The 16017-nt window shown below is 41.5% G+C and overlaps 1 long non-coding RNA gene across 3 annotated transcripts; it reads left to right on the top strand.

Moving 5' to 3' along the window:
• Nucleotides 1-321: 321 nt before the first annotated feature.
• LOC145074565 (uncharacterized) lies at nucleotides 322-14857 on the top strand. Of its 3 annotated transcripts, XR_013691908.1 has the most exons (4): nucleotides 322-673; nucleotides 782-938; nucleotides 1017-1049; nucleotides 14644-14857. It is a non-coding gene; the product is annotated as an uncharacterized LOC145074565 (long non-coding RNA). The 3 variants fall into 3 exon arrangements; XR_013691909.1 differs by lacking the exon at nucleotides 1017-1049 and having other exon boundaries at nucleotides 325-673; XR_013691907.1 differs by lacking the exon at nucleotides 14644-14857 and having other exon boundaries at nucleotides 325-673; nucleotides 1017-1168.
• The last annotated feature ends 1160 nt before the right edge of the window (nucleotides 14858-16017 follow it).

Below are 16017 nucleotides of genomic sequence, written 5' to 3'. Positions count from 1 at the left end.
TTTAGAAAATATAAAAAATTGTATAATACATTACATACTATTACTTGGAAAAAAGGAGGAACTATATAAAAAGAAATGATTTAACTTTTAATGGGCTGACTAAATAAATAACTGAACCGACTTAATAAGATAACCAATAATAAAAGCAAAATTTTCTTTTTTAATAGTAACTTATTATGAGCCGACTTTTTTCAATTGTTATTATTATTATTATTAATTTTATTATTATCCTTATTAATTTGTCTATTTTGTTATACATGTCAAATATACATAATCGATATTGATATTGATGTGTATATATAGAATCAATATTATCGAAAATTTAATCTTAGATTTTTATTTTTATGAAATGGTTTATTTATTATGTTGCTCTTCGTAGAGGTGATACAGCTCCAGGAAGTAGAGTTGCATATTGAATGACAGTTGGAGGCTCTAATCAGACTTTCGGAGGCAATTGCCACTTTGGTCGGAGCATCGGCGGAAACCCTAACACGACTCTGCTTATTCTCCCGCCTAAAAGTGCATAACACACATTCATTCATATCCTTCCCAATCAACGATTCACTTCCACAGTTGAGCAAAAAAAGTAAAAAAAAACCAACAAGATGGATTCATATTTCACCGACGAGAAAGCAGCGAAGGTCGAGAATATCTTCTTGGAGTTTCTTAAGAGGTATCGCATCAGGGTTTTTTTGTGTAGATCCAAAACAAATTGATGAAATTCATGTTATTTGACAAGTTTTGGTCTTAGCTTTCTAATTTAATTTTATTATCGTTACAGTTTTAGGTTAGATGCGAATTCGAGGGAACCTTTGTATGAATCGGAAATCGAAGCAATGAATGAGACCAAACGAGTCCAACACAATGTTCATCGATTTCTCTCATGTTATGCGGTTCAACGATGTTCTGCAGAAAGCCATTTCTAATGAATATTTGAGGTAAACTTTCCTTTCCTGTTTCATTTTTGGCTAGACTTTTGTGTTTGAAATTGTTGAATTGTATGATACACCTTTTAGGTTTGAGTCTCACCTGAAGAACGCATGTAAGAGGTTCGTAAGTTCACCCATGATTGATTGATTAAAAGTCTTGATTTCTATGGATATATCCTCCAAATAGTTGTTTTAGTACAAAGTCTTTAATTTATTTTTTGTGATTTAGTTTCTTTGGCCACAAGATCCACAATATATATATCCTTCGCCACTTATTTATCATCATTCACTATAAAACTTTAAAAGTGAGTAAAAACTCAACCAACCAACATAAAAACCGACAAAACTGCAACTGATACAAAAGTTGATGGTGCCGATTTAATTTTTGTAAAAACCAAAGTTATCGGTCTGGTGCGGTTTTTATAAAAAAAATTGGACCACCAAAACCGAAATAATAAATTACTAATTTATATCATATACATAATTATATATTGCATATTATCTAAAAGAGTAATAAACATATAGTTATATATAGATATGCATTGATAAATATTTACAGTTTATTAATTTAATGACATTGGAAAGCTTTTAAAAGAACTATTCCATTCTCCACTTCGTGTTCTTGTGTTAGACTTAGACGAGATAAATGTGTGTTTAATTGTGTTTGTGGAACCACATATCATAATTTTGATGGAGGTCACTGTTAGTTTTTTTTTAAAACATAAACAGGTTTTATCATTTTGTATGACATAAATAGTTTTTTTTATCTATAAAACTTACTTAATCTGTTTATTTATCAAATGCTTTTGTATTTGTATATATAAAAAGGAACTTGTTTTAGAAAAGGATATGAAATAAAATCATAAATGATTATTTAAAAAAAACGTTGTTTTTAATTTTTTTTTGTCCATATGTTGGCTATTTAGTTAAAAATTAGTTGACTTATTTTCAAAAAATGGCACCCAGGCAAGAAGTGGATTTGCAAAGTTACAAAAATATCGACCCACTACAACAGAAACCGCACCAATGAATATGCCTGGTTTAAATCGAAACCGTACCATTTAAACTAAACTGCAAAACCAAACCATTAAAAAACCGCACTCATCGGTTTTAGTATGACAAAAAACCGCACCTTGCATCTAACATCCCAAAAATCCAGACCAAAAATTCTATTTTTAATATAGCAATTTATAAAACAATTTATAGAAAACACTATCAAGTTATTCCATTTCATAAAACCATAGATCATACGTTTCAAACCATATCATAAAATAGTAATAAAATCAGAGTACAATTCCCAGAAATCTCATATGCGGAAAATCATGTGTGTGTGATACGTTGCTACCGTGCCGGCTCCTTTCCCCTGGAAGAAGAAGGAACTGAAACAAAAACTGTAAGCCGTAAGCACGAAACTTAGTGAGTTCCCCCATCATACCACATATCATACATAACCAGGTACTAGCTTCCCATTCGGTCTCTTTCAACCAGTAACTTGCCTAGCATATTAGGGTGTTGGCCTACCCCTTCGACCCTGTTGACCGGTAACTTGCCTAACATATCAGGGTGTTGGCCTACCCCTTCAACCCTGTCGACCGATAACTTGCCTAGCATATCAGGGTGCTGGCCTACCCCTTCAACCCTGTCGACCGGTAACTTGCCTAGCATATCAGGGTGCTGGCCTACCCCTTCGGCCCTTTCGACCGTACCGGGGACTATTCCACCCCTACTCTACCATATAGCATCCTAGTGCATAAACATATAATCATATACTGCCTAGCCTATCTGGGTGCTGGCATACCCCTTCGGCCTTATCGACCGGTATTGGGGTCTATTCTACCCCCTCCTATCTCATATCACATAACAACATAACATATTAGCACATAACGCAACAGATAGTTACATACAAATAATTATCACAAAGATAATCATCTCTACTGTAACTCTTACTAGTCGGCTGACATTGTGGCCTTAGACCCACTTCTACCGGAAGGTCACTCAACTCAATGTCGTGATGTAGTTGAACTGTCCTCGATGCTGGGATCAAATCCTCTCAAACTCATAAACATAACAATCTCCTTTAATTACCTTTTCACACTCATAACCCTTTAAGAGTCAACTCCGATCAATGGTCAAGGTCAAAGGTCAACTATCAGGTCAAATTCAACCTTTTGGTCCAAGTCAACTTTCTGGTCGACTCAACTCACCGAGTTGGTCCATCAACTCGTCGAGTTCCACGGTTCCATAAAACTCTAAGGTCTCAATCCTACTCGTCGAGTTGTATAAACAACTTGTCGAGCCCCCCAAGTCCCAATCTGTCCAGTCGATTTTAATCGGGCTTAACGTATCAAAAGCGTAGATCTGGCCTCCTAGGGCCGACATAACACATAAAGTTACAAACTTTACGTTCATGCATGGGTTATTTAGCTCAAAAGGCCTTAAAATGAGGTTCACAAGTTGCATGGGACTCCCATGGCCATAAAGTTGACATCTTTATGCCATGGAGTCCCTCAAAGGTTCCAGATCCGCAGTCAATACCCCAAAACATGCTTGCATCCATGAATGGTTCCAAAATATGCTCCTAAAAGCCCTAAAAGGCTCCATGAAGGGATCTAGTAGATGAATGAAGAAGGTATAGACTTTATACCTCAAATAAGCTGGAAATAGGGTGCTTCTTTTGGATCCAAAGCTCCTTCCTTCAACCAAGTACTTCTAGTTTTTCCTCCTTCAAGCAAACACCAAGAAATCACCTCTTTTTCTATAACATCCCAAAATTCAAGGCCAAAAATTTCATTTTTAAGTAAGTTAATTATAAAACCAATTGGTATAGAAACAACCATATTAACATCCCTTGCCAAAACCAAAGTGTGAGTAATCAATCATATTAATGTAAATCAATATCAGAGTGTAATCCCAAGGATCTCATGTGCGGAAAACATAGTGTGATGCGTTGCGACCAAGCCGACTCCTTTCCTTTGAAACAAAGTACCTGAAACCAAAACTGTAAACCATAAGCACGAAGCTTAGTGAGTTCCCCCATCATACCTCATACTACATAATACCCTCGGTATCTTTCAACCGGTATCTGCCTTCGGTATCTTTCAACCGGTAACTGCTATCAGTATCTTTCAACCGGTATCTGCCATCGGTATCTTTGAACCGATATCTGCCATCGGTATCTTTCAACCGACAACCGGGGACTATTTCACCCCTATCACTATCACGTAATAACATATCATATACTGATCACATACTAACATCATAAACATATAGATAACAAACTAAACATACAGATAACATACTAACATATCATAGACATACAGATAAGCATGCATGAGTTCTGTTTACCCCTTCAGTATCTTTCAACCGGTAACTGCCATCGGTATCTTTCAACCGGTAACCGAAGACTATTTCACCCTCTACCACTATCACATAATAACATCTCATGATCATACTACTAGGCATGCATGGGTACTGTTTACCCCTTTGGTATCTTTCAACCGATATCTGGGGCTATAACACCCCTATTACTACTAACACATGGCACCCTAGCATATAAAGCATATCAGATAGTGGCATACCATACAATTATCACACATAAAATTATCTAACAAACAACTCCTACTAGTGGGCCAACATTATGGCCTTAGACCCACTTCTATTGGAAGGTAACTCACCTCACACTGCTGAAGTCCCGCAGACCCAATCCCACACTGTTGAAGTCCCGCAGACTCAACCCCAGCTGTTGGATGACAAATTCCCGATCTGTCATTATCAAAACATCACCCAATTAATAATTGGGTCCCACCACATAACCATAAGTACATTCTTTGGGTAATTACTACCCTACCCTAGCTTGGCTTATTCAAGCCCAAGGCCCAATCCATAGGCCCAAAGTCAATTAGGAATCAAAGCCCAACACATGGCCCAATTTTCCAAATTGGGCCTAGGCCTATACATGGTCTTATTTTTAGGCCCAACATCATGTAATCATTAAGGCCCAAACTATGGCCCATCTATGGCCCAATTTTCCAAATTGGGCCCAAACCCCTTACATGGGCCTTACCCTAGGCCCATTAAATTATTCTAATTTAATTTCTTGCTATTGGATGGCCCATTATAATCCCAATCATCTAAGCCCAATAGAAAGGCCTAACTTAAAGTCCAATGAAATTAGGGTTTCACATAAAATGATGATTAGGGTTAAGTGTTTCTCACTTAACCCATTAAGGACTTAATCCTCTAAGGACTTAATCCATTAAGTCCAATATTGCTTAGATTAATTTTTACCAATGATTGTTATTTAATATTTCAAGTTATTAAATAATTTCCGTGTGTCCCGATTAATTCCCCAAATTAGGGTTTCATTGCATTAGGGTTTTCCAAACCCTAATTACGGTTTCCAACCCATATTAGCCCAATAGGCCCACAATCAAGTCTTTAAGCCCATTACGGTTCGCTGGGCCCATTAGGATTTTACTAAGCCCATCAATCACATGATTGGGCTTTTAGGTCCAAAAGCTTCATTGGGCCCATTAGGGCTCCTTTGGGCGCATTAGGGTTTCAAGTACCCCAAACGAATCAACATAACGAGGCAAAGCACATCGCCACCCGACACGACGGCCGATGTCGGCAGCCACCACCATACGGTGGTGGTTCGAGATTTCTATTATTATTCGATTTAACAATTTACAATGAAAATATTGAAATAAACGCGCACACACTACACTAGAATAAAAACACATGCGCAACCACCCTTGTGGTGGTCGGTGGTGGTACACGGTGGCAGCCACCACCTCACGGTGGTGGTGGTGGCTGTTCTTGGTATTTCGAATAGACAAAACACACACATACACACACATAAACTTCACTTTGCATCCAACACTCCAGCTACCCACCTGGTGGCTCAAGGCATCGACGACAGTGATTTTATGATGGCAGCCACCACCGTCCTTTGCTTCCCATTCAAGCAGCAACTACACAATACATAGGAATTCAACCCACGACCGGGAACGCATCGACTTCAACGGAAACAGCAGCAACAACGTTATTGGGCGGTGATGGCAACGGCAGGTCGTGGTTTCGTCATCTTGGAGTGACGCGTCGGCAGCAAGGAATGAAGAAGAGGGTAGCGGTCTAACTCCGAACCACGACAGCTTCCTGAAATCGTCGATGATGGAGTAGTAGTAGTAGTGGCGTCATTAGCGCATCAGTAATAGTGGCGGTGGTCCGATTACGAGATGGAGGTGGTGGGTGAGACCCCTCATGGAAGTGAACGAAGGGGAATAAGGAGATGAGCGGAGGCCCGGTGGTTTTTCCGACCTAACAGTCGTGGCTCTGCCGGGGATGAAGAGCGACGTCGGTGAGGGAGGTATAAGGTAGGGGTGACGGCTGCACATGGTCCCTAGGGTTTCTGCGTAAAATCGGGTTTATATACCCCACACCTTTCAAACTTCCTCCCATGTTCACACAAGCAGTCCTTCCTTCTCCCTTATCTTTGAAAACAAGGCCAACATTTACCATTTAAACCCTGAATCCATAAATTTCTTTCCTAATAAGTCCGAATTTACTAGGCATCCCCTATCTTCTAAAATCCTTACAAAACTAATCCAGAATTTACAAAACCGCCCCTTGCTTGACAAATTCTTTTCAATTAAGGTCCAGAATTTACCCTTTATCCCTCAACTTTTAAATTTATTACAATTAGCCCCTCGAGACCATCTTTTGATATATATATATATATATATATATATATATATATATATATATATATATTATGGCTACAATTTTTTCATTAATTAATTTATTTATTAAATAAATGAATGAGGTGTTACATTTTCAGTCACACACACTCACAATGCTCGAGATCACAATTTAGGTTGTTCTGGACTATGTGTAACGTCATGGTTTCGGAGCTAAGCATTTTTAGACGATGTAATAGTCTAATTCAACTATTGTAACTCTTTTTGAAGTAATAAAGATGAATTACTTGAGTATTATGTGAATTATGTGTATTTGTGTGTTTATTACTTAATTATAAAGATATAATTAATAAAAAATAAAAATAAACATCAAAATTAAAATGTGAGATAAGTTCGATATCTTTACATAAAGTTGTAGTAGTCGAAACAAGGATTACGGGGATATATAGAACGCCGAAATCCGAGTTATAACGAAGAAGTTATGACCCATCGAAGTTTCGCGACGGAACCGACACAATACCGGGAAGCGTAAATAATGAATTTACGATAGAGCGACTTTTAGCCTTAGCGGTCTAAAAGAAAGTCGTAGAATGCATTAAACCAAGAGCGTCCATAAAAAGAACGCCCAAATCTGACTTCGTATGAGGAAGTTATGATTTTTCGAAGTTTCAGCTTAGCAGTGTATAACTCGAAGTTTGAATACTAGATCGAGCGGTTTTTAGCCGACGCAACCTAAATGAGAATCGAAGGTCTCGTTAATAGTAGCGTAACGATAAAATGACAGACGAAAATGGACGTCGGATGAAGAAGTTATGAATTTTTAACGGACCAATCCCGTCCCAACTTAATAATATAACTTTTAAAATAAAGTCAAAATTAGCCAACAGAGTCTAAACGAAAGTTGTAGAGTACATTCCCGCCCACACGTGGATATAAAGAACGTCAAACGTATGAGGAAGATACGAATTTTTAAAGTTTGGAATCGGATTTACGAAGCCAGATGTGATGTTGCTGACGTGGCACATTTCCAGCCGTCGATTATTGATCGTTGATGACCTTCGGATTCGGACACGTCGCGCCTTCGCTATGCCCCGTGTCCGAGGCCGGGTACGCCCAACATACTTCGGTTCTTATCCAGATCCGAGGCTGACCACCAGGAGCATGACATGTGCGAGACATTTGGTCTTCTTATCCGAAGTTATGCCCTGCGTAACCTGTTGAACGCCCAGCGTTCCGAAGCTGCTGGCCCCTATAAATACATGCGCGATTTCTCGGATTTTTCACACCAAATCTATTTCTCTCTCTAAGTACTCTCTCTCTCTCTCTAGGGTTTCTAACCCCCCTAAATCCTAGGTGAACCCCCAGCACCCGAAGGAAGCCCCGAGGCTCCCTGAGTCCCGAGAAAAAAGGGTCTTTCGGTTTGGAAACGCTGCTCCGAGCACAACCCGGTTTTCCTTAAAACCCGCTGTAAGTGGGCTACGCCTATGAAGTTTTTAATATAGCTTTTAAATAATTATAGTAATGTTATCAGGTCCTTAGAATATTTAAATGCGCTATTATTATGGGTTATATAATGTCGTTATAATATCTTTTTAACCACTCACGGTACGGGAGTTCCGGTTTGGAGGGCCGCTTGGGTTGCTGGATTCAGAAGTGCTTATTTGCCAAAATGATCATGCCCTCCGGTGTTCCATGTCTAGCCTCGTTTGTATATAGTGGGTGAAAGTATATTGTCGCGCTTATATAATAGTAATAATAGCTAGACTGTTAATTAGTCGTTGTTAACGTTAGACTAAACCCTAGTGATATTGATACTAAGTTTTGTCGATGGAAAATTGTTTTGAGATAACGAAGCATTGTTCGAGTGCAAAGTCACCACCTTTCAGGTGAGTGCATAGTCCCTTTCATCTTACACATAGATATGAAGTATTTATTATAAACTACGTGTTGTGTGTGCATATTGTTTGAATAGTTGTTGTCTATGCTGATGAAAGATTTTTATACAAGATTTAAATGATTTAAAATGTATATGTATTTTATATCTACAAAATGTGTTGGGTAAAACATGGGTAGATGTATTAGTTTTTGTGTGACAAAATAAAATAATGAGAAGCCTCGTTATTGATATTATTGATGATCCAGTCATCTAGCGAAGTATAGATGACGACCACAGACTATTCTAGACAGTCTAGTCGAACGCTAACAGGCTCGCAACCTGTAGGTATTTATTTGAACTGTGTGCTCACCAGAAGTACTCCATCCCCCACATGGTTGCCTTATTTGACATGAATTGCTAAGGAACCCCCGAAGCATGTGTTGTCACCCCGATGAAAGTCCTTAGACTAGGTCCCTTGTGTTAGATGTTTTAGGGACGTAAAGTGAGGATAACGGGAAAGTGTAATCGGGTTTGTTTGGTTGATGAAAATAATAAACTTATTTATTGTGGGTTGAAAACCCTATGTGCTCACCAGGCTCCCAAGCCTAACCCACTTAGTTTCTTGTATTACAGGTAGTGACGCATGAGCATAGATGTTTGGATGAGAGATAAGGGATTATAGGCCTGTAAATACAAAATAATGTAGTAAGGCTTATGTTGTACTGTTTATGCTTATGATCTGTATCGAACATGACATCCCGAGTCTTTTTATGAAATACATTTCTATGGAAATGCTTTTGATAAATCTTTATCATATTTTTGTTTTGGGACAAATTCCGCAACTATTTTATTTAAAAGGTTACTCTGATTTTCAAACAAGCATAAGCAAAACCGGTCTTTTCTGGCCGTGAAAATGAGGATGTCATAGTTGGTATAAGAGCATTAGTTTAAGCGAATTAGGAATTTGTAGGATTTCTAGAATTAAACTTAGAATGCTAAGCGATGATTGTGAGATGTGAGCACTAGCTTATTTTAGGAAGTTATGCCTAAATTGCTTTTATGTGCTAAATGCATTGTGCCTGATATGATGTTATTTGTTTGGATCTATGGTCTGTGGCGACCGGATCTGGAAACCTTATGTGTTTAGGATTGTAAATGTACGACTACGATATTATAACTAACATGTAAATGTTTCGGAGGGATAAGGATGATTTAAACGTCCATCCTGAATAAAGATCTAAATTCACCTTATTCGGTGTATAGATCACAATGGTGAGAACCCGAAGTGGAGCCGAAAATGCTAACGGAAACAAAAACCAACATCCAGTGATTGAACATCCTTATCCCTCCGAAAATCAGCGCCTCAGACAACCTCTGTCTCAATGTATCAAACGCTGCCTGCTGCTCATGCCCCCATCGAAAGACAACGGCCTTCTTCGTCAGTCGGGTCAAGGGTACTGCTATTGTGAAGAAGTCCTGAATGAATCTCCGGTAATATCCTGCTAACCCAAGGAAACTCCGAATCTCAGATGGAGACTTCAGAACCTCCCATCTCATCACAACCTCTACTTTGGCCGGGTCGACCAATATCGTGTTCTGGTTAACAATGTGCCCTAGAAATGGCACCTCACGCATCCAGAAATCGCATTTGGAGAACTTGGCATACAAGCTCTCCCTTCTCAAGGTATCCAACACCTCTCGCAAGTGCTCCTCATGTTGCTCCTGAATCTTGGAGTAAACCAAGATGTCATCGATAAAGACTATCACAGACCGATCCAACATCGGTTTGCATATGCAGTTCATGAGATCCATGAATGCGGCAGGGGTATTGGTGAGCCCAAATGGCATCACCACGAACTCGTAGTGGCCATAGCGAGTCCGGAAAGCAGTCTTCTGTACATCCTCGTCTTTGACACTCATCTGATGGTAGCCTGAACGCATATCTATCTTGGAAAATCAAGATGTCCCCTGTAACTGGTCGAAGAGATCATCAATCCTCGAGAGTGGGTAACGATTCTTCACTGTTACCTTGTTCAGCTCCCGGTAGTCTATACACATCCGATGTGACCTATCCTTCTTCTTCACAAATAGGATCGGGGCTCCCTAAGGCGAATTCTCGGTATAATGAATCCCTTGTCTAACAGCTTCTGGAACTGTGTAGACAACTCCTGCATCTCAAGAGGAGCCAACTGATATGGTGCCTTGGCTATCGGAGCCGCACCCGGGACTAGGTCAATTCTGAAATCCACCTGTCTCTCCGAAGGTATCCCAGGCAGATCCTCTACGAATACGTCTGGGTACTCTTGCACCACTGGTACATCACTCACAGTCGCCTTACCCGCCTCCAGGGTATCCATAACGTACGCGACATATCCTGCACAACCCTACTAAAGGTAGCGCCTAGCCCTCGCTGCTGAACACATAGCTGGTCTACGTTACAGCCTCTCGCCCTGAATAACCAACTCTCCCCCACTCGGGGTCCTGACACGTACCAACTGCTGAGCACAGTCGATCACTGCCCCATTAGGGCTCAGCCAATCCATGCCGATGATAACCTTGTTCCCACGCAACGAAATGGGAACCAAGTCTACAATATAACCCTCACCATACAACCTCAAAACGAAATCTCTGAAAACCTCTGATGCTTGGACATATCGTTCATCAGCAATCTTGACCTCTAGAGGACAATCCAACATCCCGAAGACTCAGAAAACCTCTTGCTAAGTGCAAGGGAGAGAAATGACTGGGTAGCCCCCGAATCGAATAACACCTGAACTGGGATACCGTTCACATGGAACGATCCTAAACTATACATAAAACATAGAATATAAATATCATAAACGACATATAACAATAGTTAGGGAGGAGAAAAAATACCCGTCACCACATCTGGTGCGGCACGCGCCTCCTCAATGGTCAGCTGGAAGGCTCAGCTCCTCACCACTAGAGCATTTGTCTTGCCCTGTCGGCCATCCGTGATCCGGAGGGTAGCGGGAGCTGGCGTCACAACTAGCGCTCCTGATGTCAACCTCGGCAGTTGGCCTTTTTGTGGCCCTTCTGATTGCAATGGTAGCAAATCAGGTTTGGCGTCTGAAGGGTGGTGGTAGGGGCAGTACAATCCCGACCAAAGTGCCCGAGCTTGCCACACTTATAGTAGACCGATGATCCCAGTCTATAAAATCCCTCATGGGTATTGCGGCATTTCCCATTGTGGCTCCGTCCCTGCTGGCCCTTCGAACTAGTGTCGGATCCCTTGGGTTTCTTCCCCAAAACCCCAGTAACTTGCCTAGCCTCTGCCTTCCTTTTCCGGATGTGCTCAATGTCAATCTCTCTCTCTCTCTCTCTCTCTCGCTTGCTCTGGCTATCATGTCCTCCGAAGTCGGGCATGCTGAGTAGCTGACATGTTTTCGGGTGTCAGCTCTCAACATATCATAGTATCGGGTCTTCCTCATCTCCTCATCACCCGTGTACTGAGGTACCAATAAGGCCCTCTCCCTGAACTTGGCAGTAATCTTCACCACCGACTCCGTCGTCTGTCTCATGTCAAGAAACTCCCTGGTCAGCTATTGAATCTCCACAGCTGGCGCGAACTCAGCCCTAAACCTGGTCACAAAGTCCGACCAGGTCATACCCTCAATGGATGGGGCTCCCAAGGAATCTCCAACCACCTCCCACTAATCTTGAGCTCGGTCCCTCAAACAACCTACAACATACCAGACCTTCGACCCCTCAAGGTAGAAGCTTGTCAACTAAGCAGACTCGATGTCTGCAATCCATCTCCTGGAAACAATGGGGTCCATCACCTCGTGGAAGTCTGGAGCACCACATCCCCTGAAGTCCTTGAAGGAGAGTGTGCATGTCCCTGACTGGCCAGATGCCATGTCGCTCCTAAACGCCATGAAATGCTCCTCTATCAGCTTGATGATCCCTTCCTTGATCGACCCGAAAATCACCGGGGTCGCCTCAAGGATACCTTTCGTGATCTCAGACGCAATGAACTCGCATAGTTCGTCATCAACTGGCTCGGAACCTGCACCCGAACCTGAACCTGATCCTAACCCATACCATGAACCTCGTTCTCTGTGACGTGTCACCACCATTTTGAAACAAAAAACATAATCATTAGGGTAATACATAACCTCAATGGGTCTCACACACTCTACAAGTTTCCTGGTTCTATCTCAGCCTTCCTTGACTCAAGTACGGATCCTTTGCTTTCAGTAATACGGGCCCATACTACCTTCCACGTATACTCCTTGTGATTAATATTTTAAAATAGTGCATTTTTTCCTTGGACTCGGCGAGTTGGATGAACAACTCGCCGAGTAGGAGCGGGATAAGACGCGGGGTCTGAACTTTGGACTCGGCGAGTCGGTCCCCGGACTCGGCGAGTAGACCCTGTCTGGGCAAAAAACCTAATCTGGATGTTTGCACCCTATTTAAACGCTCTAACTTGGCCTCCTTTGTCCTAACACTTCCAGAGAGCTGTAGAAAGAAACCCTAGCCCCCATATTGTTCTTGAGAGTGATTTTGGCTTTATGAAGAAGGTTTGGAGCTTAGAAGAAGAAGGAATAGGTTGAAGTGTACAAGGAGGGGAGGTAGATCCGGAATCTACATTGTGGGAAGCTTCCATTCAGGTAGAAAAGTTCTTACCTTGATCACTAGTTCATTAGATCCCCTTTTTGTCCCAAATTAGTGGTTTTCAAGCCCTAAAACCTCAAACTCCATGTATTTATGCTCTATGTTCTGAAAGGACTTCAGATTGGGACCTTATGGACATCTTAGAAGTGTAAAGTCTCTGTGGTTGGAGTTATTAGGGTCCCTATTGAGTATATGACCTCTTAAAGAGCTTGGATTTGCCTTCTTGAGCTTTTAAGGCCATGCATGCACGTAAAGTTTGCCACTTTACGTGATAAGCATGCCCTAGGAGCATAGATCTATGGTTTAGAAGCGTTGCATGTCTCAGATTTGGTCTGTATGGGAAGTGGGTCGAAGGGACTCGGCGAGTCCCAAAGTGGAACTCGGCGAGTTCTATGAAGATGGTCTTAGACTTGGCGAGTTGGATGAACAACTCGGCGAGTCCTATGAAGATTGCCTGGAACTCGACGAGTGGTTCTTCAAACTTGGCGAGTCATATGAACTGTCACTGAGTAAGAGGGGTTTAAGTGTTGAAGGTCCAACCCTTCGTATCTGCACGCGGAATTAGCAATTTAACGTGTAGCAATAGTCCTAGAACCCCAAATCCTCTTAAGGGATTCTCTGGTGAGGATTTGGAAGCGAGTAGGAGATCTGCTCGTGGGGACTCGACGAGTTGTTCTTGGACTCGGCGAGTCGGATCGCGAGTCGGTTCTATAGTCCCGAGTAGTGAGTTAAGGGTGACTCGGTGATTGGGAAGACGGACTTGGCGAGTAGGACCGGGTTAGTAGGAGAAGGACTCGGCGAGTCTGTGCCATGACTCGGCGAGTCCAGTCAACTGGAAGTTGACTTTGACCAAGGAGTTGACCTTGGACCACGGGTGGGTCATTCAATTGACCTAAGGGTATTTATGAGTGGCTAATCTATGTTTATGGATTTATAGCCGGAGGATTGCCGGTGCAGCAGCCAGACGTCTAGCAGTCAGACTTTCGGTAGCTACTTTTCGAGGTGTGTTTCCTTCCAGTGGCAACGGGTCTAAGGCACCAAGGCCGGCCCGTATAGACGATATGTTAGTGTCGGAGTGTGGGCGAAGCCCGTATCTCATAGTTGAGTTTGATTATGATATATTCCAGTATGATATAATTGTTTATACTCGTTGTCTGTGTGATACTTGTATGTTATGGTTGAGCAGTTGAGTGTGGGCGAGGCCCGTATCTCTCTTATAGTGGAGTGTGGGCAAGGCCCGTATCTCTCAGATAGCAGAGTGTGGGCGTGGCCTGTATCTCTCAGATAGCGGAGTGTGGGCGATGGCCGTATCTCCCAGATAGCAGAGTGTGGGCGAGGCCTGTATCTCCCAGCTAGTGGAGTGTGGGCGAGGCCCGTATCTTCATGAGTGTGGGCGAGGCCCGTATCTCCTAGCAGTTCATTGTATGTTTGTATGGTATGAGGTATTATGGTGGAACTCACTAAGCTTCGTGCTTACGGTTTACAGTTTTATTTTCAGGTACCTCTTCTTCAAGGGGGAAGGAGCTGGCGCGGTAGCGGTACATCATACACGCACCTTGTTTTCCGCACCATGAGTCATTCTGGGATTTTGTACTCTGATAGTTGATTGTTTTCATGTTTCGGTTTTCAGATACAATGTATGTTATGAAATGGTTTGACCAGATAGTGTTTTAATTACAATCGTTTTCTAAAGTATTGATTTAAAAAGAAAATTTTTGGACGTGAAATTTGGGTCGTTACAGATTGCCTTGACTTCACCAAGTCCCTTCTACCACTACTGCTCACTGCTCTAATCTCATCCTAGGCTTACCCTAGGGTAACTCTCCATCCTACTCTCCGTCCTCAGCTGCATAAGAAATCCCAGCTACCTTTACCTAACTAACTTGCGAATATCATTACATATCACTGAGACTAGATAATTCTTCGAATGAGAGGTCCTACCATACAACGGTTGGACTCAAACAAGAGCTGCAAGATAGGGTTAGACCTAACCTTCTAAAATTATTTAGTCCTCGCAATATGTAACTTAAAATATTCGTTTACTAGTTAGCTAAAGATAACTAGAACTCCTAAAAGCACAAAGCAAGCAACATTCGGGCATCGGGTAACCCAAACCAAACACATCCTATTCAGGCCATCTTATACATGACTAATCAGTTCTGGCATAAAGTTCAATAAGCACATAAAGCAGGCACATAAGGCATCTTTCTAGATCCTTAGCCCTCATCTAGCATGCAGTTCTCATACATATAGTAGGCATATAAGGAATCCTTCCTAGATCCTCAGCCCTAATCTAGCATGTAGTTCTCATAATCATATATCGTAATAAACATGTATGGGTATCTTGAAGAAAACTTACTTGAGCTCAGCCGATTGCACACATCACACACCTTGTTCATTCTCAAACTCTTTAATTTAAATTTTAGAAAAACTATTTTCTTTGTAAAAATCTTTCAAATCCTCGATTTGATTCCAGACACCCCTGAAGGTGTGTCCGACTCCCTAAAACAAAGGGTCTGATACCAACTTGTAACATCCCAAAAATCTAGACCAAATATTTCCTTTTTAATATAACAATTTATAAAACAATTTATAGAAAACATTATCGAGTTATTCTGTTTCATAAAACCATAGATCATACGTCTCAAACCATATCATAAAATAGTAATAAAGATAGAGTACAATTCCCAAAAATATCATATGCGGAAAATCATGTGTGTGTGATACGTTGCTACCGTGCCGGCTCCTTTCCCCCGGGAGAAGAAGGACCTGAAACAAAAAATGTAAACCGTAAGCACGAAGCTTAGTGAGTTCCCACATCATACCACATACAATACATAACATATACATAAACGGGTACTAGCTACCCCTT

Source organism: Lactuca serriola, chromosome 9, assembly GCF_051521515.1.
Source record: "Lactuca serriola cultivar US96UC23 chromosome 9, Lser_US96UC23_V15, whole genome shotgun sequence".
Lineage (NCBI taxonomy): Eukaryota > Viridiplantae > Streptophyta > Magnoliopsida > Asterales > Asteraceae > Lactuca > Lactuca serriola.
This window is presented reverse-complemented; position numbering and strand designations above follow the sequence as displayed.